General features: G+C 45.1%; 1 protein-coding gene and 1 pseudogene across 3 annotated transcripts in view; one reads left to right on the plus strand and one right to left on the minus strand.

Annotated features, from left to right (window-relative positions):
* The window catches only part of PDE7B (phosphodiesterase 7B), a 387,906-nt gene that overhangs the window by 305,277 nt on the left and 54,847 nt on the right, over positions 1-27,782 (plus strand). The window lies entirely within an intron of this gene.
* Positions 25,610-25,754, minus strand: LOC120938739 (annotated as a pseudogene).

Raw genomic sequence — 27,782 nt, forward strand, 5'->3', positions numbered from 1 at the left:
ATACAATATGCTTCAATTTATCTCACAGTTAACTTTTAAATGCCTGTACTGTACATCATCATTATTGTGTGCAAAGGCAGAAGTATGTTTGCTATTTGGCATGATCTTCCAATAAGTGACGCAGAAAGAAGGTAGGCATGCCAGTCCCCAAAGTTTTTTCACTACACGTTTGTTTGAAGGTAACAAGGTAGAAAAAATTCTATTGTCCCAAATCTCCCAAGGTTGACCCTCTTGTATGTCTTATGGAAGACAGGCGACCTTCATCTGGAATTTCATTTATGATTAAATAATTCATGGAGTCTTGACATCCGTATGGATGCAGGGTCCGATATTTGTTAAAATAATAATATTGTATAAAGTGAATTCTGTATCTTTTAACTGGTTCTCATTCTAAAAAAAAGTGCAGCCTATTATAAATATTTTTACAGTAAAAGTTAGGACCAATAATGATGGATTAAATATTTGCACTTTACCTAGCTTTTACCTGCACTTTTTTTTCAAATAAAAAAAGGGGTATTGAACTTTCCCAGAGGCTCTGTCCTCTGCCCACCATCTCAGTTCACTAATGTGCAAAATCATTAAACCCTCAGTTCAAATCAGCTAAATACATTACAGGTGCATCAAAACAAAAGTTGTTTAATGCCTTACAGCACATATAATTTCTAAAGTAAGCCACAGTTTGAGTGGAAAACCTGTGCCCTGCCAGCATAGCTGTAGAGTGGGACCCTTTGCTCTCTGGGGAAAAATCAGCATTCTCACTGCAGAGGTTCCAGCATGCCCCCTATTGAGTCAAACATCTAGCTTTCCAATCAGCAAAGCGCATGCCCCCCACTATTTGGAGAACAGAGGCTCTGATTCAGCAGTGGGTGTGTTGGACCTCTTCAGAAAGATCAATGCTTCCCCACATAGATCAATTTGCAGCTGCTGGAAGGACAGAGGCTTTTCCACTTAGGCTACTTTCACACTCAGACCACTAGCGGTAAAGCGCCGCTAGTTTTAGCGGCGCTTTACCGGCGCTGTGTAGATGGCAGCAGGGCACTTTTAAAACCAAAGAAGGGGTTAACAAGGGGTAAAAGTGCCTGCAAAGCCCCATTGACAAAGTACTTTGCAGGTGCTTCGGCAGCACTGCCCATTGATTTCAATGGGCAGGGCGGTGCGGGAGCAGTGTATGCATCGCTCCCGCACCACCCGAAAGATGCTGCTTGTGGGACATTGCAGACCGCCTGGCAAGCGCATCGCCCCAGTGTGAAAGCACTCTGGCTTTTTTACTCAAAGCTTAGTAAATGTGCAGAAGCTCTGCTGACTTGCCTAGGTATACTTTACAAAGTGAAACATGTACTAAGAATTTTGTGCTGTCCCATCCATTAAAAAATTTGATATTTGCCTTCTTAAAACAGTATTTAATCTGCCTATACCGAGGGTTGTGTCCTATAACCACGGTATACGTTTAGGACCCGCTGCCGGTTTGGAATAGGATATACAAAATACGCTTCATAGAAAGCCATCCTGTCTTCTTAACAAACAATGTCTTAGGCCAAGACCAAGTCAGCAGTTGATTTCAAACTTTGTTGACGTCATTGCATTCAGTCACAGCAGGAGAAGATAATGAACACATTGTCACTGTTTCCATAGTAACTTTTTTCCTCCCTGGGTGACACACTGAGATTTCAGTGTTGCTGGAAAAAAAGGCTTCTCTGCAAGTCTTTGCAAGGAATGTAATCCATAAATTAAAGCTTCACAATTCTAGTTATGTTTTGATATATTGTAGAAGAGGCTGTGCTGTTTCTTAAATCTTAGAAAAATGTTGTTTCTGAGGGAAATTAGGCAAAACTTCATGCTAAACTTTGCCTTATGTTTGACCTACAAATTGCCTTATACAGCATACTGTACATACAGTATCTCACAAAAGTGAGTACACCCCTCACATTTTTTTAAATATTTTATTATATCTTTTCATGTGACAACACTGAAGAAATTACACTTTGCTACAATGTAAAGTAGTGAGTGTACAGCTTGTATAACAGTGTAAATTTGCTGTCCCCTCAAAATAACTCAACACACAGCCATTAATGTCTAAACCGCTGGCAACAAAAGTGAGTAGACCCCTAAGTGAAAATGTCCAAATTGGGCTTATTTAGCTATTTTTCCTCCCCGGTATCATGTGACTCGTTGTGTTACAAGGTCTCAGGTGTGAATGCAGAAAAGGTGTGGTAAATTTGGTGTTATCGCTCTCAATCTCTCATACTGGTCACTGCACATTCAACATGGCACCTTATGGCAAAGAACTCTCTGAGGATCTGAAAAAAATAATTGTTGCTCTACATAAAGATGGCCTAGGCTATTAGAAGATTCCCATGACCCTGAAACTGAGATGCAACACGGTGGCCATGACCATACAGCGGTTTAACAGGAGAGATTCCACTCAGAACAGGCCTTGCCATGGTCAATCAAAGAAGTTGAGTGCACCCTGTTAGGGCTCAGATCTTGTGCTGCACACTACATCAAATTGGTCTTGGTGGCTGGCGTCCCAGAAGGGAGTCTCTTCTAAAGATGATGTACAAGAAAACCCTCAAACAGTTTGCTGAAGACAAGCAGACCAAGGACATGGATTACTGGAACCATGTCCTCTGGTCTGATGAGACCAAGATAAATGTATTTGGTTCAGATGGTGTCAAGCGTGTGTGGTGGCAACCAGGTGAGGACTACAAAGACAAGTGTGGCTTGCATACAGTCAAGCATGGTGGTGGGAGTGTCAGTGGCGAACTGTAAAGGTCTGGTGAACTTCATGCCCAAGAGGGTTAAGGCAATGCTGAAAAATAATGGTAGCCACACAAAATATTGACACTTTGGGCCCAATTTCGACATTTTCACTTCGGGTGTACTACCTTTTGTTGCCAGCAGTTTAGACATTAAAAGAGAAGCATGGGTTGTTTTTTTTTTGCTAGTCATACTTACCTCGGTGGATGGAGCATCAGAATGATGCTGCATCTGTCCTCCGGCATCTCTGCACTGAGAACCAAGCTATCGAACACCGCCGATGGCTCGATTCTCACTCCACCCCCTAACTTTCAGCATCGTTTCTGCTCTACTTCCCTGCTCTCATTGGAGCACTGAGCTGTGAAGGGGCGGGGAGCGGCCATCTCAGAATCTCAGCGGCTTGCTGAGATGCTGAGACTGCCATCAATCAAGGCAGCTGACGGATCTAGACTTGGAAGTCGGGATGACACGCTGCCTTGACTGATGACAGTGAGGTCAGCGGAGAGCGGACTTCAGACCATTCTCCACTGAAAAGGGGTCACAGGAGTGCAAAACAAATTGCACTCCTGTGACCCAGAGGGGAAGGCCAGCCTAAAAAGCTCAGGCTGAACTTCTCCTTTAATTGATGTGTGTTGAGTTATTTTGAGGGGACAGAAAATTTACACTGTTATAAAAGCTGTACACTCACTATTTTACATTGTAGCAAAATTTAATTTCTTCAGTGTTGTCACATGAAAGCATAATAAATTATTTACAAAAATGTGAGGGGTGTACTCACTTTTGTGAGATACTGTATTTAAAAAATATTTAGTGGTACAATACACCCTGCACTGTGACACTGCTACTATACAGTTTTGGTCTGCAAGTTCTAATGGTGTCATAACAGGTATAAGGGAAGTTAGGAAAGAGAAAGAAGGAAGGGAAAAAGTTCACAGGCCCAAAGCTTAATTGAAGGACAGTGATAGGGTAGGCCGATGGGGGGGGGGGGGGGGAGAGTTGTCTTTAGTTATTCTCCTCCTCCTAATTGCCCTTCAGGTCATTGTCTCTGAGCGGATAGTGGATGGGCCTGTAACTCTCTTTAATAAACATTCTAAAGCATCCTTGAAACAACACATCAGGTGTCAACCCCCAAGGATCTCCTCTTCTCTAAAGGCACCACACAACAGTCTGTACAACACGACAACATAAGTAATCGCTCTTCATGGCACAAGAACATTTGACTCTTGTTTCAGGGTCCCCAAAAGGGAGCAGACAAGAATTGGCAGAAGGAATGCAAATCAGTTTTGTCTTTGGTGATACACCATGGAGTGCATAAAGTATTTCAGGGAAAAAAAACTCATGATAAGCAGATCCCACACCAAATATAATGAGTGATAGTTCCATCTCTGAGTTACCTTAAACTTAGAGTATCTGCCCTTTTTTTTACTTTTTATCTTTTTTTGCAATTTATGGAGATAGTTTCTAAAAAGAGAACTGTCTTTTAGCATATTTGAGGTTAAAATAGTTTGATTACCCTTCCTTGGCACTGCCAAATAAATATATTTCAGAATCACTGTTGACCTAATGTCCTATGTAACAGGAAGGGTGTTCTACAGATAGCATTCAGGATACATCTCATACAATGAAATTGCAAAAGGAGGAGATAGAGGGATGTGAAAACAATAAGAAGCATGACCATATGTGAATGTTCACTATCCTTTTTTCACTAATGCAGAACTTACAATGGTAGTTGATTATTAACCAATCTAGAGCCAAAGGTATCTTTTTCTTCTAATCAGATCATTCATTAATATTATTATAAATCATTTATTAATATTACAATTTTTGTATCATCCAAAATTACATAGAAACTGTCAGATGTGAATACAGTATATGTAGTATAGTAGTTACTATAAATACTTTAACTATACATGACACTACTGTTTAGTAAGCTAGTTTCTTAATTTGACTCTGCAATGCATCCTGTGTTTACTTGCCAATTTTCCATAATTATTGTAAAATAAGAATACAAGAAGTAACATGGAGGTTAAGTTTCCCCCTTAGCTTCAGTTCGTTATACAGTTTGTAAGTTCAAAATCATAGTGTAGTCGGTTAAATAGGTTAGCTGCACAGATTTTGCACAGAAACTAGAACTATAGGTAAACCTTCTTTTTTCATCTTGGATAGAGAAAGGGAGGGTTATAACTCTTGTCAGATTTTTTTCCCCCCATCTTTGTCCCATTTCCTTGGATTTCCTGTCCCATAGCCAAACTGGAAGTAAAAGGAAATCCCTGCAAATTAATGGCATTTTTTGGAGACCCCCAGGTTACCAATGCTAGTGTCCCCACTGGAAGATTTTCCCTCTAATACTTTTCTGGGGACAACCCAAAATGTGTGATTTTCTTTTACTTTCACTTGCAATGATAACGGTAAACAGGACAAATACAGGGCGTGAACCTACGTAACCACTTGCGAACCAGGCCAATTCTGACATTTAGGCCCAGATTCACAAAAGAGATACGACGGAGTATCTCAGATACTCCGTCGTATTCTCAGAGTATCTATGCGACTGATTCATAGAATCAGTTACGCATAGATAGCCCTTAGATCCGACAGGTGTAATTGTTTTACACTGTCGGATCTTAGGATGCAATACCGCGGCCGCCGCTGGGGGGAGTTTGCGTCGTAAACTAGCGTCGGGTATGCAAATTAGGAGTTACGGCGATCCACGATGGTTTTTCGCGTTCGCTACGTCGCTGCTAGTCTAGTTTCCCGTCGCAAAGTTAGTCGTCGTTTTTGGTGCCTTAACTTTACACAGCACACGTATGTGCTGTATAAAGTATGGCCGTCGTTCCCGCGTCGAAATTTAAAAATTTTTGCTTCTTGCGTAAGACGTCCGGGAATACGGAAGTACGCTATGGACGTCGCCGTTCGAAAAAATGACGTCACTTCGCACAAAGCACGGCGGGAATTTCGAAACGGAGCATGCGCAGTAGGTCCGGCGCGGGAGCGCGCCTAATTTAAATGGCACACGCCCCTTTGAATTACGCGGGCTTACGGCGGAGGCCGCCTGGCGTAGGTTTTCATTGCAAGTGCTTTGTGAATTAGGCACTTGCAATGAAAACTTGCGGCGGTGTAACGTATCTACGATACGTTACGCCGCCGCACTTCTACGTGAATCTGGCCCTTAGCTCCTACAGGTAAAAATCATTTTTTTTTTGCTAGAAAATTACATATAACCCCCAAACATTATATATGTTTTTTTTGCAGAGACCCTAGATAATACAATGGCGATGTTTGCAACTTTTTTTGTTGCGCTGTATTAGCGCAGCAATTTTTGAAATGCGTTTTTTGGGGGAAAATGCTTTAAAAAAAAAAGTGAGCCCAATTTTTTGGCATAATGTGAAAGATGGAGTTATGCTGAGTAAATAGATATCTAACATGTCACGCTTAAAAATTGCACACGCTCATGGAATAGGGCCAAACTTCGGTACCTAAAAATCCCCATAGGTGACGTTTTAACATTTTTTACTGGTTACATGTTTTGAGTTACAGAGGAGGTCTAGGGCCAAAATTATTGCTCTCGCTCTAACGTTCGCGGTGACACCTCACATGTGTGGTTTGAACACTGTTTTCATATGTTTTCATATGTGGGCGGGACTTACGTATGCGTTCGCTTCTGCGTGCGAGCACACAGGGACAGGGGCACTATTGTTAATTTTACTTTAAAAAGTTTAGTTTGACACTTTAAAACATAAATAAAAAATGTATCACTATTATTCCTATTACAGGGAATGTAAACATCCCTTGTAATAGAAATATGCCATGACAGGTCCTCTTTTCAGTGAGATATGGGGTCAATAAGACCCCACATCTCACCACTAGGCTGGGAAGCCTGAAATAAAAAAAAATTGATCTCAGCTTCCCAGCCAAGGCGGCGATGTTTTTTGAATGCAGAGGCCGGGCGTGATGTCATAACATTGCGCCCGGCTTTTGACGATCATAGAGACTCCGGCGTCCATCTGGTCCGCTAGAAATCTCTATGATGGTAAACCGGGGCCGGGGGATCCGGTCTCTGACTCACCGATCGCAGAGGTGAGTCGGTAGAAGAACCGTAGGACAGCGGGAGGGGGGACGTCCCCTCTCGCCGCCCGTAAGAACGATCAAGCGGCTGACCAGCACTATGATCAATATTATGGTGTAGGAAAAAATCACCGGCTAAAAACGCTGACATCTGAATGATGCCTGTAGCTTCAGGCATCATACAGATATTGTTAAGCGTGAAAAATCCATGCTACTCCCATATGTATAAAAAGTGCATGTAGTGCAACAAGTTTGCGTGAATGCAAAGAGATGGTGCAAACTGCAATAGAGCAAAAAACAAGTGAATTCTTAACAATAGTACTAATTGATATTAAAGTGACAGTGCTGAAACTATAGATAACTGGAATATTCAGTAATATAAGTATGTAAAAAAGTAAAATTAGATGCGCAACCGAAAAAATTGCAAACACAGTGCAAAAAAATAAAGACAAATATTTTTAAAAAATATTCTGAAATAAAAGAAAAAAGTCCATAGAGAACAACAAAGTCCAATTAAGATAAAAAGGAAAAGTCCAGTTATGAACAGCTCCTAAAGCTTGGTGGTACTCCAGGAAGCAAAGATACACATCTTCCTCCTTTGTTTCCAAGCTGCAAACACAGGATACTAAAAGTGCAAAGTGGCCGCTTACCAGATAGGTTGGATCTCTGTAACACAGATCTTTTGGGCTCAATATCAAAAGATATCCTCCTGTTAACAGCAGCAATCTGGTCAGCCTTCCATCACTGAATCCACTGGTCAGCTGGGTGTGTGTTTAGCAAAAAACCCTTCACCGTCTCAGTGCAAGTGGAGTGGTTCATGTAGCAATACAGGGGACCATCTCCTCTGCAGCCAGATCCAGCAACGTCTCCTCTCCATAGGATGCATTAAGGCAAAAAAACATGAGGGTTTACAACCCCTTTAATGCCTGACTGATGCCTGCTTGCACACCAGCACTCCACCCACCATCATACCTGCACACTGCCTCTACTCTTACCCCTATGCCAGAGTACCACCACCTGATACACTTAATTGGTCCTATCCCCCCAATCTCAACACCCTACTTCAATGCCCCTCCTTTTCACCGTTACTTCCACACACCCCCTACTCCCATCAGTGTACCGAACCTCGTTCTGACAACCACACCTATACTTGCTTCTCATTGCCCCCCCTCGATACCTGCATCGGCCATGCCTCCTTACCCATTATACTGCATCTCTACACTCCCACCTATTCCTACCACACCTACTCGGCCCTGAACCCAACCCCCCGCCCCCTGCTCACAACACCACACCTGCTTCCCACTCCAATGCTCAAACCACCCTGTTAATTTCAAAAGAAAAAAAGTGCAGTATAAAATGAATATTCAAATTGCATAAAAGCAATATTTTTTTCTATTCGTTAAAACTAGAAAAATCTGGCATGTGGTGCCTTAATTGTATATTCAATACAGACACTGAGAGCCTTCAGCATATATAAAGATGTACATTAAACACTTATAAAATGGTAAAATTGACATGTATTTAACATTTACATTTTCAAGACTTCACTGATATGTCACTTTAAAATAATTTATCTGAATTGAATGCATTATTTAATATTTTTCCAGACTTATAAATGGAGGAGTCTCTTAGTATATTTTATTACAAGCTTTTACACTAGAAGAATCTATGTTTTTAATATTTTTCTCAATAAAGGAAAGTGAAAAAAAGCCAAGCACTGAAATGCAATCCTCCATTAGAGTGGCACATGCTCACTATACAACACACTAGATGACACGAGTTTCGAATAATTGGGATTTGATTTAAAGAGGCTTAGTCAACATGGATCTCCTTGTGAGCTGAAGGTGACGTGATGGGTCAGATGTTACTGCATGTGTTCTTCGTATTCTGTTACAATAAGCCCAAGCCATGTGTGGAAACTGTGGAGGATATTCGAGTGGTCATTTTTCCTTTATTAAAGTCAGCCCACACTGACTCATTAAATTACTATTCAATGTAAAAGTCACTTACCAGTGACGAAGCAAAAATCAAGGCCCATTCCTAAACTGTGCACAAATGTAAAACATCAATCCTTAATACTGTATTTAATTTTATTTCTCTCAGGCTTTAGATAATTCAGTAGCCTTATTTGTCTACGTACAAAAGTAAAGTGTAGAAACTCTTTATGAGAGAAGTCATTTTTTGGTCCAGCAATGTATTACGCTCTTGGGTTGATTTACAAAAGGCAAATAGACTGTGCACTTTGCAAGCAGAGTTGCACTCATTTTCCTCAGAGCTTCGTAAATGTGGGGCTTCTCTTTGTAAAGAATACCCAATCAGCTGCCAGGAAAATAGAAAAATCTGCATTTTTGCTTGCACATGATTGGATGATGAAAATTAGCAGAGCTTCGCCACGTTCACTAAGCTCTGGGGAAAATGAGTGCAACTGCAGTTGCAAAGTGCATAGTCTATTTGCCTTTAGGAAACCCCAATATGTTGAGCCTCTGTAACCTTGTCAGTATACATATTCAGGTTAAAGCTAAACTTCACATATATATAAAACACACAAATGAATGCAGTCAGGGGCGGACTGACAACTCATGGGGCCCTCAGGCAATAGGTTATTATGGCGCCGACGGGCAATAAAAGATTATGGGGCCCCCGGGCAATAGGAGATTATGGGGCCCCCCGGGCAATAGGAGATTATGGGGCCCCCAGGCAATACATTATTACAGTATACATACACAGTATACAGACACACAGAATACACAGACAGACACACAGTACACACACAGTATACATACACACACTGGAGAGGCAGGGCAGCTATAATCTTGGGATTTTTAGACCAAAAGGATGTCAGTAAGGGACATTTCAGGGACAGATGTAAAAAAACACAGATTTTTACATACTGTCCCTGGTTTTACTGAGGCTGGCAACCCTCATGGGGCATCTTAGTGGCATGGGACCCTTGGGCAGTGCCTGAGTGCCCGAATGGTCAGTCCACTCCTGAATGCAGTTCATTAATACACCAGTAAATGGATTTTTAATGTAGAGCTATGGCCTCCAATTTAAAAAAAAAAAAATGTGTTACAGCAGTTTCTTATAAGTGCATCTGCACTTACAGTTTTCTCTTAGTCTCCCTGCAAAATCCCCAAATACCTGTTGAGCGTGCCCATGAAATCCACCTAATGAAGCTTCTTATGATCATGTGGCAACAATGCCGCGCTGCTCCAGAATTCAAAGCAGATTTGCCACTCGGATGGAAAAAAAAGTGTTGCAGAAGAGTGTGGCTGCAAACATTGTCACTGCTCATTCACAGGCTTGTAGCTTGTCAGTCGGAACCTTGTAGACAGGTGCAGTTTATCCTCCCCTCTGTAGGCAGCGCTGTGTTGCAGAAGAGATGGAGGATGAGAGCTTCTATAGGTGCCACCGGGGGAGCAGTGGTCCGATTGGACACTGTGACACTGAATGACCTCAGTTGCCATCTTTGGTGTAGGCAGTGCTAATAAATAGCAGTGCCCCATTGTGGTTAGTGTGCAGTTGCAAAGTGGAAAGAGTAGGGACAGAATCCACGCTGGTTAGGGACAGCGTACTTAGCCATAGGGAAAGGTTCCTGATCAGGAGGGACAGACTAGAGGCACCACAGTCTGCTCTGCTAAACCTCCATGAAGCGAGTACTTGCCACTACCGCAGACAAGTGCTGGTAAATGCAGTTGTTGCACCTGTTATTTTCAACTTTGCCAAATATTATTTATACAACCCTCCATTGGACTTTGTGTGGCATTCTTCCCAATTGGGAACCACCCACCTGGCCCCGCCAACAATCTGGCCACATTTATTCCTGCCCATTGCTTTCTAGTCTGATAGCACTACCTTCCTATTTCGATATGCAGTGTCTGGGAGGGGAGCATGTAAGACACACATGAAGGACATTCTGGCTCAGTCAGAGAAGGTAAAGGAAGTTTTTTGTATACATTTTGAGGCTTGTGCTTTCCAAAGTACAGTAAAACCTTAGTTTGAGATGTTTTGCAAGACAAGCAACATTTTTTTATAAATTTTGACTTGGTATACAAACAATGTCTTGATATGAGTAGCGTCATGTCACAATTGAGTATAAAAAAAAAAGATAGGCGCCTCTAAGTGTAGCAATATGGTTACATTTAATGAAGGTACAACAATTAGCAAACTCACATGGTTACTGATCTAAGTATGCATGGATCTGGGGTAAAGCTGTCCACATAGAGAATCCTCCTCACCGCCATCGACATCGTCCCTTCTCCTCTGCGCTCCACGAGTGGTTCAAGCCTTGCTTTCAGATCGCTCTATTGCAGGGTAGTCTTTCCGGTCACGATTGCAGACTGACAGCTTTGATAGCCGGCAGTGCAAAAGATGGACTATGTGGACAGCTTTACACCAGATGCCTGCATACTTAGATGTGGCACGTGAGTTGCTAAATGTTGAACCTTCATTAAATGTAACCATGTTGCTACACTTAGAGGCGCCTCTCTTATCTTTTATACTCTGGAGCTCCTGCTAAATTTTGCTTCTAATGCCCTTGTGGAGGCTTCCATTTGTGGATGGACATTTTATGTATACACAACCTGGTCACATTGCTATAATCTTTTTATATGGACAATGAATAAATGGTTGTGGAATGAATCATTTGAGTTTCCATTATTTCTTATAGGGAAATGTGCTTTGATATACAAGTGCTTTGGATTACAAGCATGTTTCTGGACCGGATTATGCTTGCAATCCAAGGTTTTACTGCAAATTGTATTTGGTACTTCTTTGGACTGTCATTGAAGAGCTTGAGACTTTAATATGCTCACCTTGAAGCTTTAAAATGTATTAAGTAAACCAATATTCATTTACTGTATTTTTTGGCGTATAACACTCACTTTTTTACCCTGAAAATAGAGGGTAAACTGTGCCTGCGTGTTATACGCAGGGGGCTATAGAAACGTGTTTTTTCCTGAAACTTCCCTCTTAAAGTTAGGGTGCGTGTTATACAAATGTGCGTGTTATATGCCGATAAATACGGTATGTGCATCATTAACACAACACAACATATGAATTATAGAGATATGTTACTAGCAGAATAATATGTGTAGTGCAAACAGACCCAGAAAGTCATATGCATTCAGTTAAAATGAAAAAGATTGTTAAACACAAATTTAAATCAATTCCAGATAAGCGATGTACAAAATACAAAAAGGGTCAAAATCTTGCCTAGAACTGTCATTTTCAGTTGCATATCCTAGAACCTGGTTCCAAAGTCCAGCGTGTGTGGGTTTCCCAACAAACGGTATATATCCAGACTGCAGTACGCATGTCATCTAACTACCTGCAGAATTGCTACAGCAACATCATGATGAACTAAAACAAATCAATGAGCAAAGCTGGGCTCCTGGCTTCTATTCCTCTAGCCTTGTGATCCAGGCCTCTCTGCTTGACAGCATAACTGTCTCACTTTTCTCCACTGCTGTTAGGCAATATAGCATGGTCAGTGACCCGCCTCGGTCTTCTGAATGGACATTAAACAATATGCGGCATTCCAATAAGGTTCTCTCTGTGCTCTCCCTTCCTGCAAGTTTCTTCAAAGTGTTAGAATGATATTACTGTGCAATAGGGATGAGCTTCGAGTTCGAGTCAAACTCATGTTCGACTCGAACATTGCCTGTTCGCCTGTTCGGCAAACAATGAACAATTTGGGGTGTTCGCGGCAAATTCGAAAAGCCGCGGAACACCCTGTTAAAGTCTATGGGAGAAATCTAAAGTGCTCATTTTAAAGGCTAATTTGCAAGTTATTGTCCTAAAAAGTGTTTGGGGACCTGGGTCCTGTCCCAGGGGACATGTATCAATGCAATATTTTTTTTTTAAAATGCCCGTTTTTTCGGGAGCAGTGAATTTAATGATGCTAAAAGTGAAACAATAAAAGTGAAATATTCCTTTAAATTTTGTACCTAGGGGGGGGGGTGTAAAGTTAGTATGTGAAATAGCGCATGTTTACGGTACTTAGAACTGTCTCTGCACAAAGTGTAATTTCTAAAAGAAAAAAAGACATTTAAAACTGACTTGCGGCTCTAATGAATTGTCGGGTCTGGCAATTCCGAGCGAATTCATTCATTAAAAAAAAAAAAAAAAAAGCGTGGGGGTCCCCCCAAATTCAATTACCAGGCCCTTCAGGTCTGGAATGGATATTAAGGCGAACCCCGCCGTCAATTTAAAAAAAAAATACGTGGGGTTCCCCCCAAATATCCATTCCAGACCCTTCAGGTCTGGTGTGGATTTTAAGGGGAACTCCACCCCAAATTAAAAAAAAAATGGCGTGGAGTTCCCCCAAAAATCCACACCAGACCCCTTATCCGAGCACGTTAACCTGGCCGGCCGCAGAAAAGAGGGGAGGACAGAGTGCGCCCCCCCCCTCTCCTGAACCGTACCAGGCCACATGCCCTCAACATGGGGAGGATGTCCCCATGTTGATGGGGACAAGGGCCTCATCCCCACAACCCTTGCCCGGGGTTGTGGGGGTCTGCGGGCGGGGGACTTATCAGAATCTGGAAGGCCCTTTAACAAAGGGGACCCCCAGATCCTGGCCCCCCCCTATGTGAATTGTTAATGGGGTACATTACCAATTACTTCACGAAAGAAGTGTAAATAGTTGGAAAAACCACACGCACACACACCGTAGAAAAAAGTCCTTTATTAATAAAAAAAAAATTAAAAAAATCCAGCGGTGGTAATCCACTCGGCCCCGGCTTCCTGCTCCAACGTTGTCTGTATCCAGCGAAGGGTGATCTCCTCTCTGGTCCAGCGATGAGAAGATCGTCCGGCATCCAGAGCTCCAGAGCATAGCATCAGAAGCCGCCTCTCTCTGCCGGACACAGCCCAGCGGAATGACGCGGCTGGAGCTTTGACATTTCTTATATAGGGGAGGCGGGGCCACTGTCACATGACCACGCCCCCTCTGACGCAAGGGGGAAGACTGGGCTTCCCCAGTGATGTAGCAGAGGGTGCGTCAGAGGGTGCGGGGTCATGTGACGAGTGGCCCCGCCTCCCCTATATAAGAAATGTCAACGCTCCAGCCGTTTTTAAAAACGTCCGTTTTTAAAACTTTTTTTGCATTGATGTCGCCTGGGGAAGGACCCAGGTCTCCAAACACTTTTTAGGACAATAACTTGCATATTAGCCTTTAAAATTAGCACTTTAGATTTCAAACGTTCGAGTCCCTTAGACTTTAATAGGGTTCTAAAGTTCACACGAACGTTTGGTGTGTTCGCAAGTTCTTGTGCGAACCGAACAGGGGGGTGTTCGGCTCATCCCTACTGTGCAAAGCAGGACTCATTGGCTTAAAGTGCTGACCCTCCTTATCCCATTCTGTGTGCTGCTGTGAGGGAGACTATGTGAGCCTAAGATGTCATCAATCTGTACATAAAGATTGCATTAAATGATTTTTAATGGATGCCTTACTAGACTAAATGATGTTTTTATATCTGCCTGAAGTTCAGCTTAGAATAAAAATTATAACTTCCATTTCCGACTAGACATTTGATATCCTCAGCTGAGCTGTGACCTTTATCATCACAGTAGAACAGGGACTTGAAAGTATAGAGTACTGTTTTTAAATGTCATATGAGTTCAAACAAGTTTTGAACATATCTATAATGCATGATTTTCATTGTTACAAAGAGTTTTCTGTCCTAGGTGCAGTTCTTCCACAGACCAATTTGTTAAATTTAGCATTGTCTGTCTTTAAGAGGCATTTTACTTTTCTTTATTTAAGCAAATCAGTCATGTGTACTGGTAGTTTCCAAGAGGCTGCAATCATTCATCCCCTGCATCTCTTTCATTGCCTGGCTAGGGTCACTCCAGGCAAAGCTGTGTTTTCATTCTCAGTTTTTTTTTTCACCTGTTATGTACAGTTCTCTTAAGCACTTATTTCCTCCCTCTGGAAATTTGGAATGTAAACCCTAAGTCCCTGACTGAGGATTGCTTCAGTAACACAATTATTCTCCTAGTCAAGAGTTGATTTGCTATATTTTTAAGGCCTAACTCTGGGCAGGATTACTGTCATGGGTTTCATGTAGGCAAACATTCTTGTTCCTTGGAAGAATCTTGCTGTCATGCAGGCATACTTTTATAGTTTGGAAATCAGTTAGTTTACATTCTGGGGGAAGTTCAGCTTCTACTCTACTTTTTGACAACTTCAGCTGTAAATGCTGTAGGTCTCATAGACCCCAGAACTACGGTTACATCTCTCTCCGTCGCTCTTCTGTGTTATTCACAAAATGAAGCATGGGGCCATGTGCTCTGTGATTGGTCTGGAGCAGTAGTCTCCAAACTGTGGCCTGGGGGCCAGATGCGGCCCTTTGCTTGCTTTTATCCGGCACTTGGGCCATTATTCCCCCCCACTGTCAGCAACAGTGGGGCATAGTTTCTGCCATTGACACTGACAACGGAGCACTTTTCTTTCCACTGACACCAATGATGGGTCACCATTCTTTCTACTGACACCAATGATGGGACACTATTCCTCCCACTGATACCATAGAGGGGACACTGTTTACTTCCAGTTACTCCAGTTTGGAGACCCCTGATCTGGAGGAAAGGGGGATGGAGATGCGACCAGGGACTATGCAGCGCTTACAGCTAAAGCAGCCTGGTAGCCTAGCAGGAGCTGGAAAACCTGTAAACCAGGGGTAGGCAATCTTAAAGAGGTGGATATCTACCTGAACAACTTGAGAGAAGTCAAAAATCATCGGGCACAGTGTCGCCTGCTCACACCTGATTTAAACCTCTAATTGCCATACCCTCGAACGCCTGTCTAGGATTTACCCCACTCGGAGCCCGGTTTGTCCCAAATGTAGCGCTGAGGTGTGCTCCTTTTTACATGTTACCTGGTCCTGTCAGCTGATTCAGTCTTTCTGGGATGGGGTGCTTACAGACATTAACTCGATAGGCAAGATACGTGTTGCGCGTGATCCAATCCCGTTGCTCCTGGGTATCGTTGATAAACACGAGACTGCTCAGTCCAAAAAAAATGTTGTGTTCTACACAGCCTTTTATGCTAGGAAGGCGATCCTCCAGAAATGGAATGATCCTTCGCTCCCTTCGGTACAACACTGGAGAACCCTGGTGGATGCGGCCCTGCCTTTGTATAAACTGACAAATGCAGGACGCAATTGCCCCAAAAAATTTGAGAGGATATGGGTGGCATGGGTTAAGGAGCGGCAGTTGAGGTTGCAGTACCAGTAGGGTTTGGAGTCGGGTGCTGAGGACCCTGGACCTATTGCCTTGTTTAACTTGGAGGGAGGCCTCCCCCCTTACTCCTCTCCATTAATTTCTACTTAATGTCAATTCAGAACCATATTGACCCCTTGTGTCCCCCAATCACTGTTTTTGTTGATTTATGCTTTGAACTGGTTGGGCCGCCGGGAAGGGAACTTTCACCATGTATTGTATTACTTAGTCACTTTTTGCCTTTATCTGCAATGTATTTCTGAACTGTCGAGAATGTACCACTGTTCTTTGTTGTTTCTGGGTTTCTTTTCAGAATTAATAATCTTTTCTGTTAAAATAAAATCTCTAATTGCCATACTACTGTGTAGTAATCGCGTGCATTGCATGGAAATTGTGGGTTTAAATCAGATGGTAAGGAGGCAACATCTCGCCTCCTCACCACCTGTCAAACACAATGGGATCGCTTTACTATTACGCCCAGTGTATTGCTTCACACTGACCTGAAAATCTCTTCTTTCCTCCTGCTGGCACCACTCTGGAGACCGCTAGTTGGGATAAGAGGAGGAGTGCATAGGACAGGAGTCGGCAATACGGAGGAGGCATCAGCTTATGCGGCTCTTGCTCCCTACTACAGCTCCAACTTTACAAGTATTCCCTCCTGATGCTCTGGAATAGCGGGTCAGCAAGACCAGACCACGATCCTTGGGCTTCTATGTGAACTATGATGCGTTGCAGTGCATTTGTGTGCATTTCCGGGGCAAAAAAATTAAGCAAGCTTTACTGTTTTTGACTGCACTTCACAGCACTGTAATAATGTGAACTGTGCCGATAGGATTACCTTGATTTTGGATTGTCTTTGCAGTTGGAGTGCAGTCCAAATTGCAGCCAACTGCACCTCACTGTGTCAGATTTGAAAGGACCCTAAAGCCATAACATCTGCGTGACATGCAGTCTACTGAATTTTCAGAAGGAGGCTAGCATAGGTAGTGTAAACATTCTTTGCTTGACAGCTTTCCTTTGATATTTGGCTGAATGCTATAGATTGAAGTTCAGTTTTGTACAACTGAACTTTTTTATTTAAAAAAAATAATATTCTACATGATAGGACCCTCAGAGATAATTCATTCAGATAAAATTATTTCAACCAGGGTATTGAGACTGACAGTTGGAGCAATTCTTACACAAATGATGAGTATCCAAAAGAATATCCAAAGGCATCTGAAGATTATTTCAAAGTTGTCAATGTTTCTTGTTGAAGGAGACTGGCCTTGTAATCTCCTAGGGGTTTGTCTTGTCACAGAAGACTGTATAGTCAGAGCTATATCAGTGGCATTGTTACAGCTATCCTTTGGCTGTGTATAAAAAACAGAAATAAATTGTAAATGAACTGAGTCCAATCAGTAAATCTGTCAGGAAGTCTCCAAGACGAGAACCGCATGAAATATGGTGATTTGAGACCATGCTATACAAATCCACCACTGTCAGAAATCATGTCTGTGAGGAAGCAGGGAGCTGCCTTGTGGACACGATGTGAATGCAAAACTTTTCCTGTAAAGCGAGAGATCTGAATTACATACTGTGCCGGGGGAAATCAAGGCAGCTACAATAGCCAGGGGATCAATAAAAGCTCTAAACAAGGCCAGCATGTAAATCACCGATGCCCAGAGACATTTTCCCTGACATGGCTGACTTCTCAATTAATTTATATTTGTAGTGACTTATAATGAGAAACCACAGCTGTAAATAAATGTTATAATTCACTGATATTCTCCATGCTTTTTATTGAGTTTACGTGTAATTAACACATATTTGCAGTGCAAAGAGCAACCACAAAATTATATTTCAGTATATGTACCTCTATTATTAAACATAATGTACCCTACATCTTCCAGGCCAGGTCCAGGTATGTGGACCCATACAGATTTTAACAATGGTGTATGTGGTCAAATATGACTGATCCATAGTTACTGATCATAGGCTTAATTCACTAAGCTGCAAGGCATGTGCTAAATTAGATGGGTGGGATAGGTACATGCTGCTTTACTTTTTGTACAGAATATGCTGTAAGTATACTGCTAAATAGAAAGGAATAGTTACTACTTGATTGTGAACCCACTTGATGTCATAGACCCCCGGTTATGTAGCATCTCCTGGCAGCCAACAATTATCATATATATTGAGCTTACAATCTATTATTATTTAAGCTCCTCGTGGGGTGATTTGTCGAAAACCCTGTGACCAAATAAAAGTAAACTGTGAAATCACAGCACACAAAAGTGCACAGAGGGTACCAGGCCCGGACTGGCCATAGGGCACACCGGGCATATGCCCGGTGGGCCGCGGCGGCCCGCGGGCCGGTAGTGGCCCGCGAATGCCCTTGGCGGCCCGCGGGCCGATCGCGGCCCGCGAACGGCCCTCGGCGGCCCGCATGTCACTTCTACCCAGAGGTGTACCAAGGCCCTTGGGGCGGACTGGGCTGGGTTGCAAGAATGCATTTGCCCCCTGGGCTGCTCTAATGTCCTGCAAAAAGGCCACTGAGCTGGCCGAGTGCGCCACCTACCACAAGTTGTGGATTGTCCACTGGCCACGTCACCTGCCATGTCACCTGGCCACGTCACCTGCCACAAGTTGTGGATTGTCCACTTGCCATGTCACCTGGCCACGTCACCTGCCACGTCACCTGGCCACATCACCTGCCACATCACCTGGCCACATCACCTGCCAAAAGTTGTGGATTGTCCACTGCCACGTCACCTGCCACGTCAACTGGCCACGTCACCTGCCACAAGTTGTGGATTGTCCACTTGCCACGTCACCTGACCACGACACCTGCCACAAATTGTGGATTGTCCACTTGCCACGTCACCTGCCACAAGTGGATTATGCACTTGCCAAATCACCTGGCCACGTCACCTGCCACAAGTTGTGGATTGTCCACTGGCCACGTCACCTGCCATGTCACCTGGCCACGTTACCTGCCACAAGTTGTGGATTGTCCACTTGCCATGTCACCTGGCCACGTCACCTGCCACGTCACCTGGCCACGTCACCTGCCACAAGTTGTGGATTGTCCACTGGCCACGTCACCTGCCATGTCAACTGGCCACGTCAATTGCCACAAGTTGTGGATTGTCCACTGGCCACGTGACCTGGCCACGTCACCTGCCACATCACCTGGCCACGTCACTTACCACAAGTTGTGGATTGTCTACTTGCCACGTCACCTGCTTCAAGTTGTGTATTGTCCACTTGCCATGTCATCTGCCATGTCACCTGGCCACGCCACCTGCCACAAGTTGTGGATTGTCCACTTGCCATGTCACCTGGCCACGTCACCTGCCACGTCACCTGGCCACATCACCTGCCACGTCACCTGGCCACGTCACCTGCCACAAGTTGTGGATTGTCCACTGGCCACGTCACCTGGCCACGTCACCTGCCATGTCACCTGGCCACGTTACCTGCCACAAGTTGTGGATTGTCCACTGGCCACGTCACCTGCCATGTCACCTGGCCACGTCACCTGCCACAAGTTGTGGATTGTCCACTTGCCATGTCACCTGGCCACGTCACCTGCCACGTCACCTGGCCACATCACCTGCCACATCACCTGGCCACATCACCTGCCACAAGTTGTGGATTGTCCACTGGCCACGTCACCTGCCACGTCAACTGGCCACGTCACCTGCCACAAGTTGTGGATTGTCCATTTGCCACGTCACCTGACCACGACACCTGCCACAAGTTGTGGATTGTCCACTTGCCACGTCACCTGCCACAAGTGGATTATGCACTTGCCAAATCACCTGGCCACGTCACCTGCCACAAGTTGTGGATTGTCCACTGGCCACGTCACCTGGCCACGTCACCTGCCATGTCACCTGGCCACGTTACCTGCCACAAGTTGTGGATTGTCCACTTGCCATGTCACCTGGCCACGTCACCTGCCACGTCACCTGACCACATCACCTGCCACGTCACCTGGCCACGTCACCTGCCACAAGTTGTGGATTGTCCACTGGCCACGTCACCTGCCACGTCAACTGGCCACGTCAATTGCCACAAGTTGTGGATTGTCCACTGGCCACGTGACCTGGCCACGTCACCTGCCACATCACCTGGCCACGTCACTTACCACAAGTTGTGGATTGTCTACTTGCCACGTCACCTGCTTCAAGTTGTGTATTGTCCACTTGCCATGTCATCTGCCATGTCACCTGGCCACGCCACCTGCCACAAGTTGTGGATTGTCCACTGGCCACGTCACCTGGCCATGTCACCTGCCACAAGTTGTGGATTGTCCACTGGCCACGTCACCTGCCACGTCACCTGGCCACGTCACCTGCCACATCACCTGGCCACGTCACCTGCCACAAGTTGTGGAATGTCCACTGGCCACATCACCTGCCACAAGTTGTGGATCGTCCACTTGCCACGTCATCTGCCTCAAGTTGTGTATTGTCCACTTGCCACGTCATCTGCCATGTCACCTGGCCACGCCACCTGCCACAAGTTGTGGATTGTCCACTGGCCACGTCACCTGGCCACGTCACCTGCCACAAGTTGTGGATTGTCCACTTGCCATGTCACCTGGCCACGTCACCTGGCCACGTCACCTGCCACATCACCTGGCCACGTCACCTGCCACAAGTTGTGGAATGTCCACTGGCCACGTCACCTGCCACAAGTTGTGGATTGTCCACTTGCCACGTCACCTGCCTCAAGTTGTGTATTGTCCACTTGCCACGTCATCTGCCATGTCACCTGGCCATGCCACCTGCCACAAGTTGTGGATTGTCCACTGGCCACGTCACCTGGCCACGTCACCTGCCACAAGTTGTGGATTGTCCACTGGCCACGTCACCTGCCACGTCAACTGGCCACGTCAATTGCCACAAGTTGTGGATTGTCCACTGGCCACGTGACCTGGCCACGTCACCTGCCACATCACCTGGCCACGTCACTTACCACAAGTTGTGGATTGTCTACTTGCCACGTCACCTGCTTCAAGTTGTGTATTGTCCACTTGCCATGTCATCTGCCATGTCACCTGGCCACGCCACCTGCCACAAGTTGTGGATTGTCCACTGGCCACGTCACCTGGCCATGTCACCTGCCACAAGTTGTGGATTGTCCACTGGCCACGTCACCTGCCACGTCACCTGGCCACGTCACCTGGCCACGTCACCTGCCACAAGTTGTGGAATGTCCACTGGCCACATCACCTGCCACAAGTTGTGGATCGTCCACTTGCCACGTCACCTGCCTCAAGTTGTGTATTGTCCACTTGCCACGTCATCTGCCATGTCACCTGGCCACGCCACCTGCCACAAGTTGTGGATTGTCCACTGGCCACGTCACCTGGCCACGTCACCTGCCACAAGTTGTGGATTGTCCACTTGCCATGTCACCTGGCCACGTCACCTGGCCACGTCACCTGCCACATCACCTGGCCACGTCACCTGCCACAAGTTGTGGAATGTCCACTGGCCACGTCACCTGCCACAAGTTGTGGATTGTCCACTTGCCACGTCACCTGCCTCAAGTTGTGTATTGTCCACTTGCCACGTCATCTGCCATGTCACCTGGCCATGCCACCTGCCACAAGTTGTGGATTGTCCACTGGCCACGTCACCTGGCCACGTCACCTGCCACAAGTTGTGGATTGTCCACTGGCCACGTCACCTGCCACGTCAACTGGCCACGTCAATTGCCACAAGTTGTGGATTGTCCACTGGCCACGTCACCTGGCCACGTCACCTGCCACATCACCTGGCCACGTCACTTACCACAAGTTGTGGATTGTCTACTTGCCACGTCACCTGCTTCAAGTTGTGTATTGTCCACTTGCCATGTCATCTGCCATGTCACCTGGCCACGCCACCTGCCACAAGTTGTGGATTGTCCACTGGCCACGTCACCTGGCCATGTCACCTGCCACAAGTTGTGGATTGTCCACTGGCCACGTCACCTGCCACGTCACCTGGCCACGTCACCTGGCCACGTCACCTGCCACAAGTTGTGGAATGTCCACTGGCCACATCACCTGCCACAAGTTGTGGATCGTCCACTTGGCACGTCACCTGCCTCAAGTTGTGTATTGTCCACTTGCCACGTCATCTGCCATGTCACCTGGCCACGCCACCTGCCACAAGTTGTGGATTGTCCACTGGCCACGTCACCTGGCCACGTCACCTGCCACAAGTTGTGGATTGTCCACTTGCCATGTCACCTGGCCACGTCACCTGGCCACGTCACCTGCCACATCACCTGGCCACGTCACCTGCCACAAGTTGTGGAATGTCCACTGGCCACGTCACCTGCCACAAGTTGTGGATTGTCCACTTGCCACGTCACCTGCCTCAAGTTGTGTATTGTCCACTTGCCACGTCATCTGCCATGTCACCTGGCCATGCCACCTGCCACAAGTTGTGGATTGTCCACTGGCCACGTCACCTGGCCACGTCACCTGCCACAAGTTGTGGATTGTCCACTTGCCATGTCACCTGGCCACGTCACCTGGCCACGTCACCTGCCACATCACCTGGCCACGTCACCTGCCACGTCAACTGGCCATGTCACCTGCCACAAGTTGTGGATTGTCCACTTGCCACGTCACCTGACCACGACACCTGCCACAAGTTGTGGATTGTCCACTTGTCACGTCACCTGCCACAAGTGGATTATCCACTTGCCAAATCACCTGGCCACGTCACCTGCCACAAGTTGTGGATTGTCCACTGGCCACGTCACCTGCCACAAGTTGTGGATTGTCCACTTGCCATGTCACCTGGCCACGTCACCTGCCACATCACCTGGCCACGTCAACTGGCCATGTCACCTGCCACAAGTTGTGGATTGTCCACTTGCCACGTCACCTGACCACGACAAACAGACAATTTCTTTCACCGCTCCAGGTGAGTCTCGTAGATCATCAAGGGTAGTTTGAACCACCAGGGTGCCGGCAATGCTGATTGTAGCAAAAACGAAAAGAACTCTGGACAGCCGCACTCCAAAATGACTTAAAATAAAGTTGGTCTTTTAATGTAAAAAGTACATACAGGCACTGCAAACAACAGATACAGATTGGCCGATACAGATTGGCCGACGCGTTTCACGCTGCAATTCAGCGCTTAGTCATGACTAAGCGCTGAATTGCAGCGTGAAACGCGTCGGCCAATCTGTATCTGTTGTTTGCAGTGCCTGTATGTACTTTTTACATTAAAAGACCAACTTTATTTTAAGTCATTTTGGAGTGCGGCTGTCCAGAGTTCTTTTCGTTTTTACCTGACCACGACACCTGCCACAAGTTGTGGATTGTCCACTTGTCACGTCACCTGCCACAAGTGGATTATCCACTTGCCAAATCACCTGGCCACGTCACCTGCCACAAGTTGTGGATTGTCCACAATGCAATGCAATGCAAGCAATTACATTTTTTAATAATTGGTTTTTCATAATTTGCCATCATTTTTGAGATTTCTAATGTAAAAAAATAGGTCACCTTTAAAAACGCCTATAAACGAAATCGCAGCAAAACGCCGGTACCGCATTTTGCCGCGTTTAGCAGCGATTTGCGTCTGAAACGCGAAAACTTTTGCGTCTGAACCCAAAATTTTGCTTCTGAAAAAACGAGCCTAAACCCAACTGCTTTAAAACGCAAAAAAAAAACGAATGTGTGCATGGACACATAGGATAACATTAAATGTGTTCAGGAGCAGTTGAAAAAAATGCCCAAATGGCCTGCTGGCCTGCATTTAATGGGACAAAGTGGCTGCATTTGATGGGGCACAGTGGCTGCATTTGATGGCGCACAGTGGCTGCATTTGATGGGGCACAGTGGCTGCATTTGATGGGGCACAGTGGCTGCATTTGATGGGACACAGTGGCTGCATTTGATGGGGCACAATGGCTGCATTTGATGGGGCACAGTGGCTGTATTTGATGGGGCACAGTGGCTGCATTTGATGGGGCACAGTGGCTGCATTTGATGGGACAAAGTGGCTGCATTTGATGGGGCACAGTGGCTGCATTTGATGGGGCACAGTGGCTGCATTTGATTGGGCACAGTGGCTGCATTTGATGGGGCACAGTGGCTGCATTTGATGGGACAAAGTGGCTGCATATGATGGGGCACAGTGGCTGCATTTGATGGGGCACAGTGGCTGCATTTGATGGGGCACAGTGGCTGCATTTGATGGGGCACAGTGGCTGCATTTGATGGGGCACAGTGGCTGCATTTGATGGGGCACAACAGCTGCATTTGATGGGACAAAGTGGCGTCATTTGATGGGCACAGTGGCTGCATTTAATGGGGCACAGTGGCTGCATATAATGGGGCACAGTGGCTGCATTTGATGGGGCACAGTGGATGCATTTGATGTTTTTGTTCAGTTTGATTGCTTCCCCCCAAAAAAATGTTGAGCACCAGTGTGAGCCAAAAGGCTTGCACTCACAGATACTCCACTGAAAAGTTATCAATTCTCATGTCACTTTTCAGAGGCATTTGACAGACAGTAAGGAGGTGATGCCTAATTTCCTGCCTGCCTGTTTTAACCTCAGCCAGTCCCTCCAGATATTTCACTTTGTGCTCCACCTTATTTTCATTACTCTTTATAGGTATTAGATGTTCTCTCACCTTATTCTTTGCACATCTAATACATAATGAGAGTTCTGGAAATAAGGTGGAGTTCAAAGTGAATTTCTAAACCTAAGTTGAGAACCCCTTTCAGAAGATTTGAGGATATTATTAAACTCAGAGACTGGTGGACTTAGGCCATCATAAATAGATTGAAATTCTGCCAGTTCAGCAGAAATTCCATCATTAACCCCCGCCGCGTGCCAACCCCCCCCCCCCCCCCCCCCCCCCCGGGCTGCTCAGTCTAAAATGCCCGGGCCTATTTTTTGTCCCAGTCCTGGCCTGGAGGGTACAGTATGGCCAATCCTACAAAAAGAAAGGGCCTCTAACCCTGAATCCCCTGGGGTGCAAGGCTCCTGACAGAGGCAAGGTATGCCATGGTCCACATAGGCTGAAGCCATGTGGACCCTACACTTATGAACCAGCCGAAGCCAGTCTACCAAGTACATAATGAGGGGCTCTCCTGACGAGAGAGCCATTCAAATGGAGAGAGGCAAAAGTCCCAAAAGCCACAGAACCTCCCTTCGACATCAGAGCAGGCCTTCCGATGACCTGAACCCTCAGTCTCTTTACAAAAAACACACAAAAACAACACATGTTCAGTATATGCACTTATAAATAATTAATAATAAAAAAAAGTGCCTTGTGCAATACATAGCAGGCTTTTCGGCTGGTATAACAATTGCCCTGGCTAGCCAAAAGACCCACCTAAAGGGGTAGTGAAAGAAATGCACAAGGTGATGTGACTTAGTGCCAGTGAAACACCATTAGTATGATGCAGCCCAAATGTGTTTTTCTGGCACCCCTGGGATGCCACACTACACAAATGCCACCCGATTCAAATCAGAAAGACATTAGAACTTAGGGAGAGCCCTGTCATCAATCTGGGATAAGTCTGGTAAACCAAGTCAGATTCAACCTGGGAGGAAAATATCCCCTCCCACCGTCCCCGCCCTGTTACATCAGGAAAATCCTTACCAGTGCCCCCCAGTATGAAGGCACCATTCTTCCTTCTGACAACTGAAAAGAACAGATACTACACTTGATCTTAGCCAAAAGGCCAAAAATACATACACATACTAGAGCGAATTAACCTGCAAGCATATCTTTGGATAGAAAGAAACCATAGCACCCTGAAGAAACCCACACAAGCACAGAACGAACTATATAACTCCATGCAGGTAGTTTTATAGTTGAGATTCAAATCAACAACCCTAACGCTGCCAGGCAGACGTGCTAACCACTTTGCCAAAAAACCCTCTTTGCATAACGGATGACGCTAATTACATGTGTTTTTATTGGATTTCTCTGTATGACACAAAGTATATGTTCTTCCATGCTATTTAGTCTTCAGTCAGACTTTAAATAAATTGTATTATTTCTTGAGCTCCATAAAATCAACAGATATCGGGAACAGTTGTTTTGAATTTAGACACTTGTTGCATTACTTCCCAGAACAGGGATGAAAAAAGGTTTATTAGCCCAAGCAGGCATGCAGTTTCAGTTGATGTATATTCAGATATAAATATTACCCTAGCACAGCCAGAATCCAGCTTGCTGTATCTAGTAATATCCAGTTTTAGTCCGAGGTTGTGCAAAGGGTCAGACAGGTTACCACATACCATGAGAATCTAATTTTCGTTAAATAAAACTTGGTGGGAACTTTCAGCTCTCCCACCTATTTGTACTTGATCATGCACATTTTTCTGTAGAGGGAATATGCTGGCAGTTGCTACCACCTGGAAGTTATGTAAAGAAATCTGGTATTTTCAGGAACATGTCCCTCGATAAGACACATTTTATTACCCCATCCCTCTAGCAGAGAAATCTGTCCATTAAACATGTTCTGCAGCTTACTTTACAAAACTGAGTTTATTTTAATTTCTAAATATGATATTATTGGTATCAAAAATAGTCACCTAACATCACTCAGTTTTAATAAAAAATCCTTAATTGTTTTGTTTAAAAAATCTTGCTTTTTATGTCATCGTTCCAGTAATTAATTTTGCTACGGTTTGTAAGGTAGCACTCCTCAGCCTGTCCTTTCAAGTAAGTGTAATAGCTCTTCTTATGGTTGAACGAAGAGGGCAAATATTGGTTGTCAGGGGGTTCTGCAAACCCAACAGGAAGTGCACAAAACCCTTAACATAGCGCCAAAGCCTATTGAAATCTATAGGAGTCAAAAATTGCTACTATTCTAGACTTGTTTTAGCGCTAATTTGCAAGATATGATTAAAAAAGGCATGGGCAGCTTGGAATTGCCATGGGAGACATGCACCAATGCAGCTGGGAGAGGGTCTTTTCATGCGGTTTAAAGGGCAACATTAAAAATATACAAATCCTTTTCCTCCACAAAACACATACCAGGGGATACCTTGAAGTTGCAAGTGAAGTCATGGAACAGTACAATATGATCCTTTAAAAGAGACATTAAAAAAAGTGGGGAAAAAGTGTCATGGGATTCCCATTTAGAATTACAACCAGACCCTTATCCAGGCATGAAGCCTGAATGGCCAGGAAAAGGAGGGCATGAGTGTGGGACCTCCCCCATATTTCAAAGGGGTTGGCAGCCAAGCCACGCCAAGCTTTGTAAAGAACCTTGTCCCTGTGTTGGGGGACTTATTCCCTATGTCTAGTTACCAAGAGGATGTGGGGTCTTGTGTGCGGACTTATAGGAATCTTGAAGCCCCCTGTATTATAAGAATCAACCATCATCAGTTATACTGGCCTTCCCCAGGTTAATCAGAATGGAGTACATTAGTACCAATTATTCCCTTAAAAAAAAAAAATAACTACACACACCCAGAAAAAGTCCTTTAATAAAACAAAATGTAAACAATTTCACCCGATAAAAATACATCTTTACTCACGTCATCCAGTGATGTGGATTTAACATCAATGGTGCCAACTTGTCGTCCGCTGCACTATCACCTCTAAATGACAGTCAAATCTCTGACTTATGTTTGTAAACAAACCTGCTGGGAATCTTGGGTCACATCATTGACCAAAAATGTTACTGCTATGTAGCAGTAGTAATGCGATGGGACACCATCATCAGGTGGCGGGTCCTGTGGAAACATCATTAGACAGCGGATTTACA

This window comes from Rana temporaria, chromosome 4 (genome assembly GCF_905171775.1).
Source record: "Rana temporaria chromosome 4, aRanTem1.1, whole genome shotgun sequence".
Taxonomy (NCBI): Eukaryota; Metazoa; Chordata; class Amphibia; order Anura; family Ranidae; genus Rana; species Rana temporaria.